Source organism: Cryptomeria japonica, chromosome 11 (assembly GCF_030272615.1).
Source record: "Cryptomeria japonica chromosome 11, Sugi_1.0, whole genome shotgun sequence".
In the NCBI taxonomy this organism is placed as follows: domain Eukaryota; kingdom Viridiplantae; phylum Streptophyta; class Pinopsida; order Cupressales; family Cupressaceae; genus Cryptomeria; species Cryptomeria japonica.
The window spans coordinates 234926284-234947133 of NC_081415.1; positions in this window are offsets into that span (position 1 = coordinate 234926284).

Genomic DNA, 20850 nt, shown 5'->3' on the forward strand with positions numbered 1-20850 from the left:
AGCATCGTCTTTTCATTCTTCCTTCTTTTCGTGCACAATCCACAGTAAGAAATCATTTGCATCGCCAATCTGCACTAAAGTTCCGATCTTCTTTGTAATAAAGCATCAATTTCATGGATTCAGTCAGCTTCAAATGAGACATAATCAGCAGTGGGATTTCAACAAATCAAATCTTTCAGTAGACTTTGGGAACAACATGGTTTTCAACTTTATCTATCCTTTATCAGGATAACAACATTGTGATCAAATCAAACATGTTAACATATGTGGCAAGAAACACAAATAACTTGAAGATTTCATTGTGTTGTGTAGCGTCCTAAAATTGTGACACTTGCAATTTCGACTGCATTTCGATCTTCACGATGGTGACGCAACATGCAACCTGAATGGAGACCCCGAAACTTGTCTACGACACCAAAAACTGCATTTTCTAGCACCCTGGCCTGAACCTCCTTTGCACCCTGCTGTCCCGGGAGGTGGGACCAGAGCGCCCAGCACCCTGGTCCTTCAAGACTAGGGCGCCCAGTGCCCTGGTCCCCCAGGACCATAGCGCCCAGCGCCCTGGTCCCCCAGGACCATAGCGCCCAGCGCCCTGGTCCCTGGGCCTATTTTGGGCCTGGTCTCCTATGGGGTCTCGGGTCTTTTTGTTTGCAAATTGGAAATTATCATTTCCTGGTCGGCCTAAGGTCGGGAAAATCAGTCTTTTAGCCCTAATTGACAAGTATATAAACTACTTTTCCTCTCTCATTTTGGGAGGATGAAAAAGAAAGACATGTGTACAAGCGTGGAAACTATACTCAAGCATTCAAGCATTCCTTCAAGTAATTGATCATTTCAAGTCTCCATTCAAGGCTAAGTGTTGCATTCAAGACAAGGATTCAACCATTGAAGAGGAGATCACTTACTACATGCTACAACAAACAACAACATCTATACCTTCGCACATAAGGATACAAACATCCTTACAACAAGGTATTAGTACTTGTTTTACATTACATACATTTACATTTACAGCATTTCTCATTTCTTGGTTAATTCCAAAACTGGGGTTTGACCTAAAGGCAAACCCCTAATCCCTAACCCCCCAATCGTCTTCACTTTTCTGTGTGTAGGTTGCAGGTACGCGGCTGAAATTGAAGATCTGGAATCCTTGTGCAGAGATGAACAGATCCCCCTTCGTTTCACCGATTTTTCGGAGGACCATGGCGCCGGGCGCCATCGTCCTGACAACTTTTGCTCAAATTTGCAGGACAGTGCTGTATCGACATTTTACTGCTAATTCCAGGTTCGCAGCTTCATCCTATATCCCTATCTTAGTTTATAAGGGAATCTTTGTCACTTTCTATGCATTCCTAGCTTAATTCTTCTATCAACATTCTTTACAAAAGAGGGTAGCCTTGCTTTCTTAACCCTTGAAACACATTTAGCATCCAATCTTGCATTGTGTGGGATTGGATCTTGTGGGTTTCAACCCCTCTTTTGAATGTAAAGTATCTCCCTTAAGTGAAAACCATCAACCCTAGCAACCTCCCTTCTCTCTCCTTGGAGTTGGAAGAGGGGAGAGCAACTAGGGTTCGATCGTGATTTTTTGCTTTACATTTTGGTGAACTTGACGTGAACATCCTTTCTGATTATTCATGGCTAGATCTGAAAATTGGATTCCTTGATTGCATTTCCATGTTTGATCTTTTGCAAATTTTAGAGGTTAATTGCATAAAAACCCTAAAATTTTCTTTTGAAAATTGAGCTTGTGAAATGTTTAATTATTAATGCTTGTTTCAGATCTGCTCTTCTATTGCAAATTATCAATTCATATTTGTGCTTTAATTTTGAAAATTAAGTGGTTAAGTGTCAAAACCATAATTTTTGAAACCCTCTTGATTCAACCTTTGTCCGACAATTTCACTGATCAAAACATCTCCAAATCAGCTGTAACTTTGGATTCCGCAATAAAATCACAATGTCTTTCATCCCTGAAAATTTGGAAAAAAGTTGCGAGGACCGTGTGCACTCCGAGCGCCATCGTCCCCGACATTTTTTCCGAAATTTCGGGAGCAAGATCTTACTGTATTTTCCTGCTAAAATCCAGAATTTTGGCTGATTTTATCAATTATAACACTTTCAAAATTACAGTCAAATTTGGTCTTGTGATTGCTTGGTTTAAGGCTTCTAATCATTCAAAAATCATTGAAATTGAAATTTTGTGTCAAAATTGTGTTCTTACTGTCATAAATCTGAAAAGTGTGTTTGCATTCATTCGAAATTTCAGTGCCTTATTCAAATTCTTGCAATTTGTGATTTTTGAAATTAAGTGCTTAATTACAACAACTTTGATTTCCGCTTTCAAAATTGAATTTTGCGTGAAATTGAGTCAATTTTTAATTTTCAAAATTTGCATTGCTCTTGACATTCCCTCTAAAATCATAAAATTCAAAATTTCAGTTTCCCTCTCTTTTTCAAAATTCAAATTTTGCATTTTTCAACAATCTTGGTAGGATTCAATTTTGAGATTGCAACTTTAATTTGGCCTACCTACAGATCGTAAAATCACTCAATTTTTTTAGATTAGCTCTAAAATCATCATAACTTTCATCCCTGCAAATTTTGAAAAAAGTTGCAAGGACCGTGTGCACTCCGAGCGCCACGGTCCCAGACATTTTTTCTGAAATTTCAGGAGACTGTCGTGATTGCATTTAATAGCTTAAATCCAGAAGATTGGCTGATTTCACTGAAAATTGCTACCTCTAAATTCAAAATCTTCTCTCTCTTTCTAGTGCATGAGTTTTACAACAATAAGCCCTACTTACACTATTCCCGTTAGACGAAGCCGTAGAATTAAGTCTTTCCGAGGTTTAATTACTGAGGAGACGGAACCTAATTTGAGTAGTCTTTTTAATGAGGACATGGGTAATTCCTCTAATCCTCCTAATGATGAAGAAGCTCTCCATGAGGTTTCTGTAGAACAACTTTCGAAATTGGATAATCAATTTGATGATTTTCACCAATGGATGTCTCATGAGTACCCCAGTAGTCAAGCTCTTCCTTTAATTGAGGGTCTAAAACGTATGGTTCAAAGTGATAAGAATGGAATTGATATTTTGCATGGTATTGCACACATTGTGGATTCGAATGTGATGCCTATGAAGAGTTGTGCCGAATCTTTAGGTTATACACAACCTCCTACACAAGTCAATCATTCTATTCCTTTGACAACTTCCATTGCTAGCATACCTACCTTTACATCAAACATAATGACTACTTCTATACAAGACATTCCCCCTGTGATCACTAGTCATGGGGGAAATCCCTCTTCTTCAATTAACCCTATTCCTTCATTCAATCCAACTTCTTCATTCATCCCTTCAATGAGTGTTCCTATTCCATCTTCACAAATGAACATGATGCAAGGGGGCAATTCATTTAACCATTCTATTCCTCCTTGTAGTGTTCCTCCTATCCAATCATCTCCTATGACTAATTATCATAGAGTCCCACCACCTTACTCTTTGCCTTCTTTCAATAACATAACACCTCCATCTCAATCTAACACATCTAACATGAATTCTTCGACTGAAGCGACCATTAACAATCTTGCACAAACTGTCTCTTCTTTACAGCAACAAATTGCCTCTATGAATCAATCTAAGTTTAGTGTGCCCACATTTGATGTTGCGAGCCCACTTTCTCTTGACATTGTCCGAGCTATCCCTCCTAAACATGTTGAAATCCTGCATATGGAGCTTTATAATGGTAAAGGTGATCCTCTAACACATGTTAAGACTTTTCAAACAATATGTACTGATTTTGCTTATGACCAAAGGTTGCTTGCAAAACTGTTTACTAGAACATTAAGAGACAAAGCCCTACAATGGTATTGCTCGTTGCCTTCTTATTCTATTACTTCTTTCAAACAACTTGCAAATGCTTTCATTCAACAATTTCAAAACAATATAAGTCCTAAAGTTACTTTGATTGATTTAATGCATTGTAAACAAGGTGTTAAAGAAAAAGTGACTGATTTCATTGGTAGATATAAACATTTGTATGCTCAAATTTCTTTTCCAGTGCCTGACAATGATATTCAAAGAATCTTTATTTCTAATTTACAAAAAGATATTCGAGACCAACTTCTGTTTTCTGAGTTTACTTCTTTCCAACAGTTGTGTGCAACTCTTCACAATTATCAACTGACTGTGAGTCAAATGGAACAATCACATCCTATGGCTCCGAGTGATAAGGGTGATAGCAGTCAACAACCATTTGGGAAGTTTAAACCGAACAGAGATTCCATCAAATTCAATGAAAACATCATCAACAACAATGTGAATGCAGCATCAGGTGTGCCTCCTATTTCTAAATTTTTCAAGAAAGAAAGAAAGTATACTCCTTTGAATGAATCATTGCATAGTATTATGAATAAGTTATTGGAACAAAATGTGCTTACTCTTCCTCCTGTACGACAAATTGATCCTGCAAAGATTACTTCACCTTATTTTGATAACAAAGCTTTTTGTCAATTTCATCGTCAGCTTGGGCATGATACTGAAAAATGTTTTTCTTTAAAGGGTAAAATTCAAGATTTGATTGATAATAATACTATCTCTGTTTCTGGAGTGAATGATAAAGGCAACACATCTGTAGCTCCTCCTAACCAAAATCTTCAGATTTTTACTGATCCATTACCTTCTCATACCTCTAATGCGATTGAGGCTAATGATTCTTCTCTCTCATCTGATGGTCTTGTGTCTATGACTCCGAATGTGATTAAATTTGTAGAGCAGCAAGAAAACCCTAAAGAACCTTCCATCACATTTGATTCTAGTGAAACTATCAGGGCACCTGATGGTCCTTTATACATAGTTGCAAAAGTCAAGAATACACTTTGCCGTGGAGTGCTTATTGATCCTTCGTGCATGGTTAATGTTATTTCTGAGGAATTTCTTTTTACTTTGCAATTGAATCAAGTGATCTATGACAAAATAGATGTGATTGTGAAACTATTTGATGCATTTTCTTCTCCTGCAATTGGTTCTATTACATTGCCTATTGAGGTCCATAACAAATCCCTTGATGTAAACTTTGCTATTATTCCTTCATCCGAACAATTTCGTGTGAAGCTTGGCTATCCTTGGCTATCTTCCATGAAAGCTATTGCTTCTCCTATTCACAAGTGTTTGAAATTTCCCCATAATGGTGAAGTTGTTACTGTCAATCATAGTCTCTTTAAACCAGCTGAAAGAACCTCTAGTGTTCCTATTGATTACTTTTGGCCTAAACAATTCCAATCCCTTCCTCCGTGAAGTGATCATCTTTTCAAATCTTATCAAAAGTGGAAAACAGATATGATCCTATCTTTAAGTGAACCTAGAACACCCAAACTTGATATTCCTATCATTCTTGAGAAGGAAGTTCTTCCTTTGAAAGATAAAACTAATGTCTTTCCTTAAGAAGATTCCCAACCCGTTCCTATGGATGTGACTATGTCTATGCCTAATAAATCTTCTAAAAGTAGACCTATACCTCCTCGTCATGATGGATTTGGTCTTCTTCCTAAACCAAAAATTCCTCCTTTATATGGAGCAGTTCCTCCTCCTTCCTTTTATAGAGAGAAGAGACCTTCCTCTCCTCCTATTATCCAGCCTAAGAGACCACAACCTAAACACCCAAGTGATAGGGATGAGAACATTCCTCCTCCTCAATCTTCTCCACTTCCTACTAAGACTAGACGAAATCGTTCTGCACGTGAATGTCGACGAAAGCGTTGTCTTAGAGCTCAAGCAGCTACTTCTCAAACTTTGCAATCTCCAAAAACACCTTCAACAAGCATTATTCCATTTTCTCCAAAATCTCCTAAACATAAGATGCATGATGGTCTTGATCCTGTATGGGTTAAAGATCCTATTTTTATAAATCTTGATGATGATATAGATGAAAATGTTATTCATGATGAACATGTTACTCCTCTTGCTTCTGATAGTGAATATGAACTTGTTGATGTTGATAACCATTTATCTAACGAATTTTCTAAAGCACTTATCCTAGCTCCTAGACAAGAACAACGTGGCTCGGGACATGAACATAGCCCTTGTTTGGATCTTGTGATAGCTCCATTTGCTGTGTTGGATGTTCTTCCTCTAGCGTGTTCCCTGCCTTCCCGAAACATTGATCAGCAAGATCGGGGGGTAGATGACGTGCTAGACTAGTTACATTAGCATAGCAGATTCTCTCCTCCTCTCTTTTGTTACTTCTTCTATTTGTTGTCCTTAGTGTTGTCTACTTGAGGACGATGCAAAGCATTGAGATCTCTTTTGGTCTCTCTCATGTTGACTCAAAAGACACATGTGTTCCCTTCTTCTAGGTGACCTTCCTTGATTGGGGAATGAAGAACAATTATGCATACATACATATGATATATATACATGAATTATCATACAGCATACTGACCCCAAGGAAAGCGAAGTCACCTCATGCTTTGTGTTTTGTGTCTATTATCCTTGGGTTTATCTCACACTTGGGGGCTAAATCTTTGTGATAACGTGCTCCTTTCCTTTCTCATTTCTTATGTGTATCACTACATTAAAACAATCACCCCCGTTGAGGCGTGTGCGATCGCTTTAACGTAGGGAGGCATACACCCCGTCTATCCCTTCAGGATACTTGAAAATTTCTTGGCAAACTTAGCTTTGCCTTGAAAATTTTTGGTATTTCTTTTGCATGACTCATAGTGAGGGAACCTTACTACTGACAGTCATGGTTCTCCCTCGTGATCTTCCCTTTTACTTTGTCAATCAAAGTCGTAAGATCCCTAGTCCACTGGGGGCTTGGTGTGTCTTGCCTCCTTGACGTGGTGAAAGTCTTTCAATGTTGTTTCCTTGTACTTTACCAGAAGTATGAGCATACATACTCCCGCTAAAGTGGGGGCTAAATGTAGCGTCCTAAAATTGCAACACTTGCAATTTCGACTGCATTTCGGTCTTCACGATGGTGACGCAACACGCAACCTGAATGGAGACCCTGAAACTTGTCTACGACACCGAAAACTGCATTTTCTAGCACCCTGGCCTAAACCTCCTTTGCACCCTGCTGTCCCGGGAGGTGGGACCAGAGCGCCCAGCACCCTAGTCCCCTAGGACCATAGCGCCCAACGCCCTGGTCCCTGGGCCTATTTTGGGCCCGGTCTCCTATGGGGTCTCGGGTCTTTTTGTTTGCAAATTGGAAATTATCATTTCCTGGTTGGCCTAAGGTCTGGAAAATCAGTCTTTTAGCCCTAATTGACAAGTATATAAACTACTTTTCCTCTCTCATTTTGGGAGGATGAAAAAGAAGGACATATGTGTACAAGCGTGGAAACTATACTCAAGCATTCAAGCATTCAAGCATTCCTTCAAGTAATTGATCATTTCAAGTCTCCATTCAAGGCTAAGTGTTGCATTCAAGACAAGGATTCAACCATTGAAGAGGAGATCACTTACTACATGCTACAACATACAACAAACAACAACATCTATACCTTCACACATAAGGATACAAACATCCTTACAACAAGGTATTAGTACTTGTTTTACATTACATACATTTACATTTACAACATTTCTCATTTCTTGGTTAATTCCAAAACCGGGGTTTGACCTAAAGGCAAACCCCTAATCCCTAACCCCCCAATTGTCTTCGCTTTTCTGTGTGTAGGTTGTAGGTACGCGGCTGAAATTGAAGATCTAGAATCCTTGTGCAGAGACGAACAGATCCCCCTTCGTTTCGCTGATTTTTCGGAGGACCGTGGCGCCGAGCGCCATCGTCCTGACAACTTTTGCTTAAATTTGCAGGACAGCGCCGTATCGACATTTTACTGCTAATTCCAGGTCCGCAGCTTCATCCTATATCCCTATCTCAGTTTATAAGCGAATCTTTGTCACTTTCTATGCATTCCTAGCTTAATTCTTCTATCAACATTCTTTACAGAAGAGGGTAGCCTTGCTTTCTTAACCCTTGAAACACATTTAGCATCCAATCTTGCATTGTGTGGGATTGGATCTTGTGGGTTTCAACCCCTCTTTTGAATGTAAAGTATCTCCCTTAAGTGAAAACCATCAACCCTAGCAACCTCCCTTCTCTCTCCTTGGAGTTGGAAGAGGGGAGAGCAACTAGGGTTTGATCGCGATTTTCCGCTTTACATGTTGGTGTCAAGTCTTGGTTTTCTTTTGATTTCATCTTTTTGGTGACATGTCTTTTAGCTTTTTTGGGATGTCTCTGACTAGAGATCGTATCTCCAGGATGTCTTTGACTAGAAAGATGAGGATGAGATATGTTCACCTATTGTTTTGTTGTCTATGGATTGTCTCTTAGTAATGCTATGACCTATCCAAGGATATGAGGACAATTTGAGTCTAGTGTGAATTGGGGCATTCCTTGTTTGCAACTAATATCTTATCTCCATGCAAACAAGTACAATGACTTTCTTGGTTGAACCTATACCTAGATTTTCATAACATGTTTTCCATAATAAAGCTCAATAATGATAAAACACAAGAAGCTCTTTCACTTCCATATATTCTACTTTCATCCCCCCCCTTTCTTGATTGACCTCTATTGTCCTTCCCAAGTCCATGTAGCCCGCTATCACATGACTGAGTATAATGACACACAAAAAATATTTGCATTTCATATAGTTTGCACCTGCATCATCACATGTTAGCATATCTCATTTTATACATACATATAGATATCATAATTGCATCACATCCTGCACACATCACTGATTAGTATATCATCGACACATCATGCATTCTCATCATGTATATAATCATAGCATGTCAATTATCATACATTCATGTACATTTAGTACATTCACATTTGCATCATGCATGTCATATAAAAATAGAAAATAACAAAAACATATTGCATATCATCATGTACATATTTCCATCCATAACATAAGATCATCATATAAGATCATAAACATAATAACATCATCATAAGCATCATTATAGAAACATGCATAAATAAATTGCATCATAAAGCATATAGAACATCACATAGGTACACATGCATATAGTTGCCGCAACGAATGAGTCATCTCATATATATATATATATCAAAAAATCTTAAGTGTCATAAAATAATGATGTCAATATCTCATAAGGCTACAAAATCACTCGAAGGTGTCAACATCATCATACAAAATACTATTACAAAAACTGGATCTAAGAGAGCTATAATGAACTCCCTCCCTCAGAGCTAGCTAGCCTTGAAGGAATCTGAGCTCTTGAAGTCCCTACTCCAAGATCACCTCCTTTGTCTCCTCCTCCTAGTAATGGGGGTGGAGACATAACTCCGCAACTAAATGCCTTTCGTCTATCTCCTCCTCATGTGATAGAAGTACAAGAATTTCTCCTGAAGCTCCTAGCCCTCAGCTTTGGAGGAATAGCTACATAGTAAAAATCTCTCAAATAGGCTATCTCCTCTCCTACCCATAGGACATATGCATATCAAGCCCCTGTGTCCTCAGCTGCTCTCCTTCCTGACATCAATGCCTCCTTAGCCTTAGTATACCACTGGATGGCCTGATCCCTCTCCCTCTGCATCTCTGCTAACTATCACCTCAATCGAGTCATGTCTCTCTAGAGATCCTCGATCTCATCGGTCTATCCTGCTGCAAACTCTTGCAGTGCTAGAAGATCATCCTCCTCCTTATCTCCAACTTGAGAATCCCCCCTCATCCCTATCCTATTTCTATACCTATCCCTAAACATCTCTCCCTGGTACCTATCCTTGTATTTGTCCACCAACATGTAGCACCTGTCCTCCTCTACCCCTCGGCGGTTTCGGTGGTCTCCCTACTTGTGGATCTTGTCTCTCCTCAACTCTTTCTTTGACATCCCTCTGTCCACCCCTGCCCCTCACCACCCTCCTCACTGCTCCTCTCCTCCGCCTCCTCCATCTCCCACAACCCCTATAATCATCATCATCATCATCATCATCATCATCATCATCATCATCATCATCCTCTTTTTCCACAAGCTCATCTAGATCTGTCAACTTGGGTATCAGATGTGCTGCAAAAGAAGCATCATACTTTGCATCTATACCTTGGTCAACAACATCCCTCAGTATATCCCAAGGTATTAGAACCATCTACTCGAACTGTTTCATTGCAGCTTGCTCTCACACTGTCCATGCAAACTCTCCTAAACCCTAAGGCATCCTCTACTGCTGTCCAAACTATCTGCATATCCTATCAATCAGATGCCTGTCAAGTATATAAGGCATCCGCCCAATCAAGTACCTGCTCCTGAACACATATGGTAGTTCTATGACCTCCTCCTCCTAGTCCTCACAATCAAGATAGGGTCTACATATGACACTCTATGTCATCTATCACCTGTCTCCAATAGTCCACCTTCCCAATCTGTGGCTAGAAAGTGATAATACTGTATAAGTGTGTGTAGGTCTGTTCATGTCCTCTTCCTTTCATGTCCTCTTCCTTTGAAGTGCACTAGCCTCATCACTGCAACATGCTCATATGACAACACCTATAGTAGAGTCACCCCACAACCTAACCTGCAACCACCGAGATACACAAACTGATGAAGCTCATGATACAAATGTGCCAATACACATGGATCCCATGCATATCTAATGTGTTGTGTCACCAATATCTCAATAGTCCTCCCCCAGCCAATAGCCATACCCCGTGTCACCCTGTCTAGACATAGGTAGCCACTAATTACTTCTCCACTACTGCTGATAGTCTACATCCAATAGCTAGCATGAAATCCCAACTAACATGACCTGATCTCATCTCCAGCTCTGGGTCTCCAAAGACTCATCTCAGTGCATCCCCGTTGCCCTCTCTCACATACGCCACCAACTCGTCATCGACCAGTATCCTCAAAATCCTATATACATCCTCTAAAGTGACTGACATCTTGCCAACTGACAATTGAAATGAATTGGTCTCAGAGTGACATCTCTCTGCTATAGTAGTTAGTAATCCTCTGGGTGTGTGCACAAAGATGGTGGCCAAAAAAGTGGACACCACCCCAAAAAAACATGAAAAAATAAGCAGCGCATACACGGTTCTAAAATTTGAAATCACCCTGTATGCGCTTAGGTCCATTATTATGTAGCCTAAAATAGATAATGTGTACATTTCTTTACGAAAGTGAGTGTGTACGTGTTGATTTTAGGAAAGTGAGTGCATATGTTCCACTGTTAGGAAAGTGAGCGTGTATACACTCATAAGCCGTAAATAACCATGTAAGTAGTACCTGTCAAAAAAATGTCTTAAAAAAAAATACTGGGTCTTATTTTCTCGCGACCATGATGTTTTTTCCTCCATTTCCTCCTCAAAACCATTAACGGGTTGCCTCATTTCTCCTCCAAACATTATGGATCAAGGTTAATTTTTCTTAATTTTTGTCTTTCTTTCCCGTTTATTCAATTTGTTTTACATTTTGAATTTAATTTCATTTATTTTGATTAGGTTTTTTTATTTTTTGTTTCAAAAACCAGATTCTAATAATCCACAACAAGAACAACAAAATGCACGTCTTGAAAACCTTGAAGAAAACCCACAAGATACACCTCTAGTTCCTCCTTTTGGCCGTACACCTGAAACGCAGGAGCAATTGTTTATTCAGTTAGGGAAAGGAACGTCTAAAATAAATAGAATGATTAATAAATTAAAAACATCTGCGCTTGAGCATCATAAATCCCTCGCCATTAGCCTAGAAACATTAGCTAGTGGTGCCACAACCATTTCCACACAATTTACAAAATGGGGAAATTTAGAGATAGGTGTCATTAATACTATGTTGATGGGTTATCATACAAGGGAGTGAAAAACAAAAATATTAGTAAACATCAAATATGTTCCCTTTTTGTTGATCCTAAAATTGGTGAGTCGTTACCTCTTAATGCAAAGAGGTTTCCCATACATTGGTGTACTAATGTGTAGATGAAGAATCTTTTTGGTAGAGGTGGTGGATGGTCTTTGATGATCCACCTTGTAATAATCATGAGGTGCCATTGTATTTTTTGAGAAAAGTATATTGTGAGTTTGTCCTCAATGTGCGGCCAAACTATTTTGACATGAGCGAGTTCCATGGTAGAGGTGGCAGCTCTGGCCAAGATAGACCTGGAGCCCGTAGGCGAGTAGCCCTGGAGAGTCATCGACCCCTAGCACCCAAACCCAAGGTGCATCAGGTTACCCTAGTAGAGCTGAAAAAGTCAATGGAGCTAAGACTCTTCAGGTGGCCAAAACATTGATTGGTGCCATCATCCAACATGGGACGTCACTAGCACACTCTCTTGTACTGGATGATGAGCCATTAGTTGCTCTAGTTGGTGACAGATATCCCATTCAACATATGTGTGTCAGTTGCTTGGGGATATGCTCAGGGAAAAATGACTAGGCCGTTGCAAATGGATCCACATCTCATCTGTGCACGATTTGTGGGAGTAGATGTCAGGCTCACATGACTGAGGATTTGGTGTTGACAGAGGACATGGTGTTTTCCCATTAACGACAGACATAGGTGTGTTGATTTAAACTCATAGCATTTTATTTATTAGTCACTTTAAATTTGTAATTACATAAATGAATTTTCATTATACATCGATTTAAATTGAGACAAATAATATGCATTTTAGGATGCAACAATGGTATCCCATACTCCTCTCGTAGTTACTATAGCTACAACTTCAATGCCTGAGGTATAAATTTTGTAACATGTTAAAATAGAATAGTACACTTTGAACTCAAAAAGATTATAAGATATACTAACTATCTTTAATGCTTGGTCCAAATTCTAGTTTTTAGGTGTTGATAGGGGACCATTTGTCCTAGATTCATGACATCATGCTCTCAGTGATCGATTTTGGCCTATAAGGCTATACGATATCATATTTTGTACAACCTTTTTTATGTATTGTTTTGATGGAATATGCAAGTCATTTCATTTTAGATTTTTAAAATTATGTTTAATATATTATTTGTACTATTATCTCATGTTAATTTTGTTTTTAAGGGTACCGCCTCCATGTCTAGGCCTCATCCTAAGCAAAACAATTCCTTGAAGATGCCAAAATGTGGGAATAATGTAATTGAACACAATTCTAGTTGTACAATTGTTTGAAAATGTTGAAAGTAAGTCTTAGTTGGGGTTTGTAGATTGATTAGTGTTTTTGTCTATTTTACATGTACAGTGACTATTGAGGAATGTGGATATATTGAATGCACCTGATTCGCTCGTGGATGGAGAGAGGACATAGGTATGTATCTCTACTTTATTTTCTTGATTTCATGATTATATGCATGTGTACATGTGAACTTGTGATAAATTCTAATCTTATAATTTTTTCATACAAGAAATAGTTGCTTCATCAATGGCGAGCCCTCCTCCATGCACTAGAGAAGCATCTCAATATCTGGTATACTTTTGTTTGATATATTACATTAATTGTTTTTAACCTATAATACTTATCATTATTTTAATTGTATTTAATCTTTGATCATTTTTTGTATAGGTAATAGCGACAGTTTCTCCATCGATGGTGAGCCATCTTCAGTCCATTGGAGAAGCATCTCAGGCACCGATACGTCATTGTTCTCTGTATTATAGCTTTTAAGTGTTTTTGATGTATTAATGTTAGTACATTGTATTAATTGTATATTTAATCTACAATAGCCCCCTTCGTGACCATAACATGGATCCTTTTAAGTTTGTCTTCAATAAAACTCCTAAGAGTGATGACAAGAGGAGAGAGAACACATTAGCTTTGAGATCAACCGATGAGGTAATCTACATTTCAATTGCAAAGGAATTATAGTTAAATGCATAGTTATGTTGCTAATTATAAACTATTTTTACAAAATAATTCTAACTTGGCTTTTAAGTTGTGGTTTTGCAACCATCTATAGAGCCACGTACTGCATCAAAGAGGCTTGATTTTGATGATCCACCACAAGTTTAGGATCATATAGTATTAGTTGTGGTCATATAATGACCAATACATGTAGATATATTCTATATTTTTATTGTATATCGATTTGGACATGGCATATGCCACATTTTTGTAATACTTGTATTGACTTGGTAGACATGCCTTGTTTTGATATATATATTAATGTTGATATTTGATCCAATAAATGTGTATTGAGTTCATTATTGTGTATTCATTGTATTTTGTGGCTGTTCTTTTATAAAGTTAATTGATCATTTGCCTATTTAATCAACAATATGAATATAAACAACAAAAATCTATGATATAAAACATTGCAATCATGGAATATGATTTGATAAAATTTTGAAAATGTCAAATTAACCCTACAAAACTCCTAGTATTCAATTCATTATTGTGTATTCATTATATTTGGTAGCTTCCCTTTTAATAAATTTAAATGAATATTTGCTTATGTAATCAACAATATGTGTGTGGTGCAAGAGCACCCTCATGCTCGCAATGGTCAAATTTTGGTTCTCATGTGAATAAACTGACGTCACGAATGCATCTGAGTTGGTAGGTTTACGCTAGGCATGCTCCTCTCATGCATCCCAAAGCATTGGAACGTCGAGAGTCATACCCTATCGATGCGATCTCTCAAGTGCCCTGAGTCCAAAAAATATTCAAACTTTGATGGATTGTTTCTTCTAATCCAGGACACATATGGCCAATCCGTTTGAACCTGTGGGGTCACATGAGGCTCCTCTATAATGGCCTATCTTGGTTTTTGATGACTCGAAGCCATTTTCAATTGGTAGCATTTTTTTGTGTACTGCAAAAATCATCAGTTGCATACAATGCAAAGTTGCAAGGGAGGCTAGAATTGATTCGGATTGTCATGTACACAAACTGATGTCATGAACATGTCTAGGTGAGAAGTTTTACACTAGGCATGCTCCTCTCGTGCATCCCAAAGCACCGAAATGTCGAGTACCGAGACAATCTCTCAAGTGCCTCGAGTCCAAAAAATTGTCAAACTTTGATAGACTGTTTCTTCCAATCAAGAACACATATGATCAATCTATTTGAACTTGCGTGAGGATCCTCTACAATGGCCTATCTCAATTTTTGACGACTCAAAGCCATTTTCAATTGGTAGCATTTTTTCGCCTGCTGCAAAAACTGTCAGTTGCATATAATGCAAAGTTGCAAGAGAGGTTATAATTAATTTGATTCATCATGTCCACATACCGACATCACGAGCGCATCTAGGTGGGAAGGTTTATGCTAGGCATGCTCCTCTCGTGCATCCCAAAGCATCAGAATATCGAGAGTCATGCCCTATCGATGCGATCTCTCAAGTGCCCTAAGTCCAAAAAATTATCAAACTTTGACAGACCATTTCTTCTGATCCAGAACACATATGACCAATCCATTTGAACCTGTAGGGTTGTTTGAGGCTCCTCTATAATGGTCTATCTCAGTTTTTAACGACTCAGAGCCATTTTCAATTGGTAGAATTTTTTTGCCTGCTGCAAAAACTATTAGTTGCATGCAATGCAAAGTTGCAAGAGAGGCTAGAATTGATTTGGTTCATCATGTGCACAAACCAACATCATGAGTGCTTTTGGGTGGGTAGGTTTATGCTAGGAATTCTCCTCTCGTGCATCCCAAAGTGTTAGAACATCGAGAGTCATACCCTACCGATGCGATCTCTCAAGTGCCTTGAATCCAAAAAATTGTTAAACTTTGATGGACTATTTGTTCCAATCCAGGATACATATGACCGATACATTTGAGCCTATAGGATCATGTGAGGCTCCTCTACAATGGACTATCTCAATTTTTGATGACTTGGAGCCATTTTCAATTGGTAGCATTTTTTCACCTGCTGCAAAAATAGTCACTTGCATGCAATGCAAAGTTGCAAGAGAGGATAGAATTGATTTAGTTTGTCGTGTGCACAAACTGACATCATGAGAGCATCTAGATGGGTAGGTTTTTACTAGGCATGCTCCTCTCATGCATCCTAAAGTGTCAGAACATCAAGAGTCATACCCTACCGACACGATCTCTTAAGTGCCCCGAGTCCAAAAATTGTCAAACTTTGACAGGTTGTTTCTTCAATTCCAGGACACACATGATCAATCCATTTGAACCTATGGGGTTGCGTGAGGATTTTCTAAAATTTCCTATCTCAGTTTTTGACGAATCAGAGCCATTTTCAATTGGTAGCATTTTTTCGCCTACTGCAAAAATCGTTAGTAGCATGCAATGCAAAGTTGCAAGATAGGCTAGAATTGATTTGGTTTGCCATGTGCACAAACCAACATCACGAGTTCATCCAAGTAGTCAGGTTTATGCTAGGTATTCTCCTCTCATGCATCCCAAAGCATTGGAACATCAAGAGTCATACCATACCGACGTGATGTACAAGTTGCTTGACAACTTTTTTGACATTTTTTTTTGACAATAATTACAATTTTTGCTCAAATTGTATCTAGACTCAATCTATGACTCCTATGAACCAATAATGGCTTAAATAATTCTCCATGATTATACAAGAATCAAGAATTCTCATGATTGACCTTATCAATAATGGTCATGATTGACCTTATCACATCACATAAACTTAAAACATAGTCACAAATTATTAAAAAAATTGCCTCTAAATATGGTCAAATAAGCTCTTGGCTATTTGAATATACAAAAAAATGTCTTACAAATCGTCTCATGGGATTTTATACAAAACTTGGCATTACAATATGTGCGACTCAGCTCATCGCCATTCTAATATACAAAATTTGGCATCTAAATATGTACAAATCAGCTCATTGCCGTTTACATATACAAAATTATGCCCCTAAACATGTAAAAATCAGCTCATGGGCATTTATATATACAAAAAATGAATATAGAAGAATTCATCAATGATATATATAAAATTATCAAAATCATTCTACTCTGAACTGTAGAATCAATCAATTGAGCCTTTAGGATCGACTCTAACTCATATTGTGTCAAGTATTGCCTTGTGGTCAGATTCACGAACTTTCCATAAAATCTTGTTATGAGGTCTACCATGATACTTCATCAAATGAATAGAGAAATGAAGAATATGTCTGTGTGTTTCAAAGTCCTCAAACAACCAAACATCAAAATTCTTGATAGGGTATCTCCTAAGCCATGTTCTTATCATGACAACAGACCCTATTGGGTACTCAATACCCTCTTTGTCAATGATTGTGGTTGTCAATTTTCTTTTAGGTTCAACACAATGACACAAATAGTAATCCATTCCTTCTTCATTGTTCTCTTCTACAACAATTGCATACACATGACTTGCATTTTATAAAGTGATAATTAATGCCAAAAATAAAGTGTGATGTATAAAAAAATGAACCAAAAAGAATACTTGCAAAAAAATTAACTTAAAAAATCACCTAAATCCACTAGGTCGGATACATGGTCAAAATCCACTAATGTCTCGATTTAGCTCAATTGTAGTGCTTTGGGAATTTGATATGTATCAATGGGAACCAATGGTCTACAAGACCATTTGTAGACCCACTCTTGTGAATCACATTATTCCCAAAAATAACACATGCATGAAGAGAAAAAACATACCATCTAGCTTGTATAAATTACTAGTGAACTTGCATTTGAACTCATAAATGAGTGCATGCCATTCGATCCTGCAACTGTACAACAATCTAGATAGTTTTCAATGTTATATTTAATGATCACCCAAAAATATCTACGAACCATTGACGTACCAGGATTATCTGGACCCATCGTAGACTTACACCATCACATAATTGTTTCTGCATCTATCAACTCAGTACCACCTTCGTACTTCAATTCTTCTCTAGCGAGGGCTCTTTTTACACATGCTCCTTCACAATCATGCTCTCCCTTACCATGTCCAGGCTCAGTGAAATTCCAAAAATGTTGTACATCGATTGTCATATGCATCCTTGTCGACCAATAAAACATCCTTGCATTCTTGAATTGTGCGGTGCAATTATTTGACCATATTAAGTATCAGCTGTATTGATGTTTCTTTCCTTTAAATTATCATAGAAAACTTTAAAGCATCCTTGTACAAACTCTGATAAACGAATATGATCATCACTTATGTAGAAGTGATACTCTCTTACAACCTTTCTATCCTCCTCTGTGCTATCATCTACATGCATGAATGTTATGTGTACAAAAATAGAAACTTGTGTAGAATGATAATACATAGATCACACTTCATTTTGATATTGTAGTGTATAATTTTTAGAAAAATCAATGATAGAGATAATGGTGCCAAGAGGAAATGTGTCCTTACATAACTTGAATTTCTCATCTAACCATCGAGCTCTATGTGTATACATTATATACTCATAAACTAGTTTCTCTTGAAACATTTTCATAAATTCAATTACACATATATCATTATTCACTAGGTCACATCTCTTCAAATCTTTTCCATCTTTAACTCCATATGTGATTGTCTTGCATTTTTCAAAAGAAACTAGTTTCCTACCAATTTCATGTGTGCTCTCCAAATATACACATCTTAGCAAATGTTGCAAACCACCACATATAGCACAAGAACCTTCCAAACAAGGTATCTTATAATAAATGCAACCATCATGTCTATTACATAGCACACTTGAAATAAATTCTCTTATCGACTTAGGAGGTGCTTGTATATTGCATTCCTGCAAAACATCAGTGTGCAAAGTAGAACACATATGAGGAAAAATATCATAGTGCATGAAAAATTCAATATGCATCCTATAACAATACGTGGTGCGTACATGATTAATCTTAATATAAAAAGGTTTTGCCATTTCAAAAAATCTTTGAGAAATTCTTATTTGAGGAAACTTTTGAAGGAATCTTTCATTAAATTTTGTTTGAGTCATATCCAAATAGTGTTTTGCATGTGGCTCACGATTTATAGACCCGATTCGCCTTCTAACAACATCTGTTTGGTTGGGTGAAACTCTTGTGTTCTCATGCCAAAAAATTTTAATTAATGTTCTTAGTGCATCAACAACATTTGTGTCTTTGCGTGGTAGCCTACTCAAGAATGCCCAGAGAGAATTATTGTTAGGTTCCTCTATTTTTTCTCGCCTCTGTAATGCTTTACTTAATGTTGTTCTACTAACATTTAATGACTTACTTGTTTTGCTTATCAAATGATATTTTTTAATTTTCTTACTCATTATGGTTGATGTAATGACACGTCAAGTAGCATTAGAATATTTAGTACACGATTTTGAACCAGTAGCTTGATATTCATCAAATAGATTTTTCACAATAGTTCTTTCCCTGTTCCTTTTAGATGATCTTAGGCCTAGAATTTCATTCTCTCTCTAAAATTCAAATTTTTAATCATTTGAACAATTAATTGACATCTTTTGGTTTGATTTAAGTTTTCAAAATAGTTTTGCCATATTCTTTTAACCATTCTCCTACAAGTTCATTCATTTATTTTATCGGGCATTGGCTTCAATATATTCTCATCAATGCCAATTAGATGCTTTGGTTTCCTATGAATGATTCTAGGAGGTGTTAACATCAGTGAATTGTGTATATTCAATTCATCAAATAGAGTAGGTGTATGTTCATCATTTAATTGATTATTCAATGTGGCATCTTCTTCAATTGTATTAGGTTCATACGTAAAATCAAATGTCTCTTCTTCAATTGCATTAGGTGCATTATGTTCGTTTGGTAAATCGAATTGAGATGTTGAGGATGACATACCTTCTTCTCCCATTGTTCTTATGTCACGTAATTTCTTCATATGTTGTCTTTGTCTTTCCTTTTCAGCCTCTCATTGTTCCATCATTCCTTGCTTTTTCTTTTGCATGGTTGATATCAGTTGTCCTAAATAGAATAATATTACATATATATGTAATCAAAAGTTCATAGACAAACAAATAACCATAAATATGCATCTTATCATTATTTTTTTGAATCAAAACTATTAAACAATCACAATAATGTTGACAAAACTAATAAGAACAATAATTCAATCATTTGTAATTATGAAAAAACAAAAAATTCACTTACTTATGTATAAAACAGTGATAGAAGTGTAGACACAGTTGTAGTGGGGCCTTCAATGACATCTAAAACTTCTTTTGAGACCATTGAGGCTCTTGGGAAAATAGAACTATGTCTAAGTACCCCGTATGCGGTATATTAATAACCACATGCACGCTATTAGTCCCTAAAATTTTGGCAAGCCCAATGATATTTTTTTCACCCTATACGTGCTTAGAACTCATAATTAGCGCATACGCGCTCCTACGCCTTAAAAATGTTATGGCAGGGCAGCTAACTAATAGGCTTAGTATCTCATACACGCTATTTGTAGTAAAGAAAATGTGAAGGAAAATAGAGAGAGAGAGAGAGAGAGAGAGAGAGAGAGAGAGAGAGAGAGAGAGAGAGAGAGAGAGAGAGGAGAAGGGGGGAGATATGCATATATAACTATAGATATGCATATATACATACATAAACACATATTATATAGGTATGTCTAACATATGTGTAGTAAATGCTAAGTTTAGAAGCATACATTATTATGTCTTCATAATCAGTACGGGTTTTGTGAAACACAAATTTTTTTTTTTAGTTTTACATAACCTATATGGGTTATTTAGAATTGTGAATAGTACTTTTTGTTTTTCAAAACCCGTGCGAGTTTTGGCTTAGTAAGAGGGTTGGAAAACGACCCTAAGGCTTGCAAGCCCATTTTCCCCCCATTTTTGTCCCTTTACACATTTTTTTATCCTCCAACATGATTTATCGACTTCATCATCATTAGGTTTACAAATGATCAAGTGAGTATCTCTAAAATTACCACCATAATCTCACACATCTTCTCAGTTTTCCCACCAT